This window comes from Oratosquilla oratoria, chromosome 23 (genome assembly GCF_046742065.1).
Source record: "Oratosquilla oratoria isolate Oo_2021 chromosome 23, ASM4674206v1, whole genome shotgun sequence".
In the NCBI taxonomy this organism is placed as follows: Eukaryota; Metazoa; Arthropoda; class Malacostraca; order Stomatopoda; family Squillidae; genus Oratosquilla; species Oratosquilla oratoria.
The window spans coordinates 14,417,306-14,422,305 of record NC_134799.1 but is presented as its reverse complement, the minus strand read 5'-3'; the positions used below and the strand labels follow the sequence as shown (position 1 = coordinate 14,422,305).

The window sequence follows — 5,000 nt, the reverse complement described above, 5'->3', positions numbered from 1 at the left end:
GAGAGAGAGAGAGAGAGAGAGAGAGAGAGAGAGAGAGAGAGAGAGAGAGAGAGAGAGAGAGAGAGAGAGAGAGTGAAAGAGAAAAAAAAGATCTAACAATGATGCCAAATATACACATAATAACAGACTTACATTGTGATTCTTGTCTTCGTGATTCCAACAGTGTGGCTCGCGAGTTTGGATTATTAAGTAATGTTCCATGCGGTAGAAGAATAGTAATAATACCTATGCATATATTTATGTATTTTATTTGTTATTTACATTATAATAGTTTTTTTTATTTATTATTTCATTATTATTATGATTTTTTTCGCATCCGACCTAGATGACCAAAAGGTCTCCTGTCGGCATGCTCCGCCTTTGTAATCCTTTGTAATAAAAAAGAAGAGTAATAATAATAAGAGAGAGAAGAAGAATAGGGAGAAGAGGAACAAGAAGAAGAAGAAAAAGAAGAAGGCGAAGAAGACGAAGTAGAACAAGAAAAAGTAGAAGAACAAGTAGAAGAAAAAGAAGAAGAAATAAAATAAGAAGAAGAAAAAGTAGAAGTAGAAGAAAATGAAGAAGAAATAGAAGAAGAAAAAGAAAAAAAATAGAAGAAAAAAGAAGTAGAAGAAGGAGAAGTAAAACAAGAAGAAGACGAAGAAGAAGGAGACGAAGATGAAGATGAAGAAGAAGATCAAGAAGACGAAGAAGAACAAGAAGAAGACGAAAAAGAAGAAGAAGAAGAAGAAGAAGGAGACGAAGAAGAAGAAGAACAAGAAGACGAAGAAGACGAGGAAGACTGATTAAGCCATAGGCTTAGACTTCACTACCCGCGAATGTCATCACACATTAAAGTCTTCATTCTGGCTAAGAGACGGGTGATTTGCATGTGATATTCCTGCAAGACAGGTGTCAGAGATGATTATCTCCTAGTAAACACCTTCATCTCTATCTGGAGGTGCATCCTTGAGGGTCTGACACTCGGTCTACGGACTGGAAACCAAGAACTATGTTTACTGACAACCGAGGACTGATCTCTTCCTCTTGTAAGCCAGTGACACAGAATCAGTCTCACGCTACTACAACACAGGCAATAGTACGTTTCTTCCCGTAGAGATCTATGCGAGGGGCCAAGGATAGTTGCCAGCCACTGTGAGGCTGCGGGTTTTTCGGTTAGCGAAACTTAAGGGAACAGTTTACAAAGGATTGCAAAGGCGGAGCATGCCGACAGGAGACCTTTTGGTCCATCTCTAGGTCGGATGCGAAAAAAATCATAATAATAATAAAATAATAATTATAAAAAATATATATAATAATGTATGCAACAAACAAAATACATAAATAAATGCATAGGTATAGTTGAATAACAAACAAACAGGTAAACAGTAAATAATAATAAATTGACACATAATAAATTGACACATAAATGAAAATCAAACAGACAAATGATAACAAAGCAAAAACAAATAATATAAAATAAATTATAATCATTACAGCATCTTGCTTAGGTGTTTATCTAAATGAGTCTTAAAGCTTCGAACTGAACTACATTGCACTACCTGTGCAGGAAGTTTATTCCATTCATTAACTACACGGTTGGCAAAGTTGTTTCTACCTACTTCCAAATTGAATCTATTTCCGGATAGTTTGAGACCATTGTTTCTTGTCTGATTCTCATTCAATGTGAAAATTTGGTCACTTTTGATGTTGTCAATTCCCTTTAGAATCTTAAAGACCTGTATCAAGTCACCTCTGAGTCTACGCTTTTTTAGGAAAAACAGATTTATATGTTTTAGTCGATTTTCGTATGATTTATTTTTGATATCATTGATGTCTTACAAAAAAAAAAAAAAAAAAAAAAAAATCCACATCTCGAAGGGTCTGTGTGGCGTCATCGGTAGCGTGCTGGTCTTGCATTCGCTTAGTTGCGAGTTCGAATCCCGCACTCCTCTCCGATTCCCAGCAGTGGCTATTACTTGACCCAACAGTCCCCAAAAAGCACAGTAGGACAAAAGTGACGGGTTCGGCCGCAGCTACTCAGCGCCTCCTGGCGAAGGCTCCTCACCCCAATTTGCTTTGAGATCGAAGTTATGACCCTCAAAGACATTGGCGACAAAGCGTCAGGGATAAGTATGGTGGAGGATGACATGTTGGCGACGGCGTTGGCGCCAAAGTTCACGGTAGAGCTCGAGAGATCCCAGGGCAAAAAAGAAGCCCATGTTTTCAACCCACGTAGCCCCATCCCCCCCCCAAGCCCCTCTCCCCCCTTCCCCTCTCCCACCTCTCCCCCCCTTCCCCTCTCCCACCTCCGAACAAGTTTCGGTATATAAAGAGAGATGGCGCCAGCAAGGTCTCTTTGTAAGTTTGGCGCCAGAAGGTCGCGAACCACGACAACGACAACGACGAAGACGACGGCGACAACGATGTCCAGCAGCGATGAACTAATGCCTGTGCCCAAGCCCGCCCAGAGGCTTGGGAGGAAGTCCTGCCACCACTTGAACATCGAACGCTTTCCCAGGGCCCTCAGGGGATGTCCCGAACACTCCCGGGGTATCCCGAAGCACCTGGACACTCTCCCACGGAGGCCAATCCCGTTCCTCTCCAACACCTACAACCCAGGACGCTTCCGAACCAGGGCATGTGATGTGCATTGTTCATTTAGATATAGTCTTTTTCAGTGTGGTGTGGACACGTGTATGTGATTCACCTGTGTCGTGAACGAAGATGAAACGAGTGATCGAATTCGTCTGAGACGTGATGTGTTCGGAACTTGTGACTTGTCATAATTATGGACTTCAGCGTTGTAATTACTTCGTTCAAATACTGTTGTTATGGCATATATTATACTATCATAAATGAGAACAATACATACTTTTTTGGAAACTTTTATGATCGGTATTATTGTTATTACTACTGTGATGTCACTGAAATGCTTCCGACTAGTGTTATTACAAATTTTATCTTATTACAACATTCATTGCTTTAGTTTTATAACATTAGTTTATAATAATTATAACATAACATTAGCTTTATTATTACCGAACTTGCTATTAGATCTCGAAACTACATCCGTGATTTCTGTCACCGTTCTTACTTACACTATTATCTTTATTATCATTACGATAATAATCATCATAATTACCGTTTCTAATATCAGCCCCTTGTGTGACCTGAGGTCACTTAATAAGAGGAGAAAATTACTGAAATATGAAGTCTGAGATAATTGAAGAAAGACCACACACAACAGAACGATCAGATCATTGGTGATTACAAAGTGACGTCACTGATTAATTACCTTCTGTAATGATGTGCACTTACTGGGGAGTGTACATGGTTAGTGTACAAAGCACTTTAATTGCTTTCCAATCTTTCTCCACAATGGCGGACATCTGAGGCGCTGTAGACCAGTGCCAGACTTCATTCACATCCACAGCCATAAAAAAAAAAAAAAAAAAAAAAAAAAAAAAAAAAACCATACAAACAATCTTACCAAGCCAGATTAAGCCCCTGTGATGAGGTAATACAGGGGCTGTATCGTTCCTCACGGGATATGCCGGGCCTGCAGTGGATCATTAAGGCTGAACTACTAATACCACTAATGATGTGAATGGTTCGTGGAAACGCCCCGAGACCGCGCGATCTCCTCCCTCTCGAAGATATATATATATATATAAAAAGAAAAGTAAAAGTAACTGAGATAAAAAAAAAAGGAACTGAAGAACAGTGAACGCTCACGAAGTCTAGATATCAAACCTCTTTGCTTTTATCTACGTATACACCTTGCAAGAGGTTTATCATTGTTCCTTAAACTTAAAACGATTGAAAATACCATTTGGCGTTAAGCAATGTCGGTCATCTCATTTTCCATCTCGTGTTGCATACTTGTCCCCGCTTAGAACACCATTCCAATCCTCCTCCTGTCTCATTTACCGCCGTTTCTCCTCGGAAGTTACTTCGACCGACGTCAATTGTGCTGAGGATACATTTGAACGACGATCGTTCATGGCTCAACGATGATCGTTAAACTGTCTAGAATACCAATTCTTTGTTTTCGAATGTGACTGCTTTCCTTCGATCTGCAAAGGACGAGGCTGATAATCATTTTAACCGAACCTACAACCAACTCGCTTACCCCGATTAGGATGCCAGGTAGTAGGTCACTGCCATTGGCTGGTGTAGCTGAATAATTAAGCGTACCAAATAAAACATACCTTCGCCCAGACGGTAACTCAGACTCTCTCAGACTCACACAAAGCGAAAGGCATCTTCATGGGCTGTGAAAATAAATGTACCATGATGTCATAACGTCACATCAAAGACGATAGTTATCCAAACCATTACGACAGTTCTACGAGGCTAGTGTGCTCTCGGTCTCCACAAACGCAGTCATGTTTGTTTGTTTTAAGTGAAGAGTCTTTATTATGTTTGAGAGAACGAGCGAATGAGAGACAAACACACACACACACACAGAGGGAGAGAGAGAGAGAGAGAGATACAAGCACACACACACACACACACACACACACACACACACACACACAGAAAGAGACATACAAACACACATACACACACACAGAGAGGGGGAGGGAGGGAGGGAGAGAGAGAGACTTACGATTGGAAGGAATGTTAGCATCAAGAGCACTTATCCCAAAGACCAAAATAAATGCTTTTACCCAGGCCAGCCGGTTTTGACAACAACAACAACAACAGTGGTCCCGCGGAGCACCGTGATAGTGTTACTATTTCTATGCCAGGATAGTTTTACTATTTCTATGCTACGATAGTGTTACTATCTTATTGGAAGGATAATATTACTATCTATTTCTATACCAGGATAAGTGTTACTATATATTTCTATGCTAGGATAGTACTACTATTCCCATGCTAAGATAGTGTCACTATTTCTATGCTAGGATAGTACTACTATTCCCATGCTAGAAGAGTAATATTATTCCCATGCTATGACGATAGTTTGGCTCCAACTGTCTTAGACGTTTCTACGAATAAAAATGAGATTT

The 5,000-nt window shown here is 40.2% G+C and overlaps 1 protein-coding gene across 1 annotated transcript in view; it reads left to right on the top strand.

The window, feature by feature from the left end:
* The first annotated feature begins 2,328 nt into the window (after positions 1-2,328).
* Positions 2,329-5,000, top strand: part of LOC143037975 (dual specificity protein phosphatase 3-like) — a 15,368-nt gene continuing 12,696 nt past the window's right edge. Inside the window, exon 1 of the mRNA XM_076206732.1 lies at positions 2,329-2,618. The gene's annotated coding sequence lies outside the window, so the exon portion shown is untranslated. The remainder of the gene's footprint in view (positions 2,619-5,000) is intronic.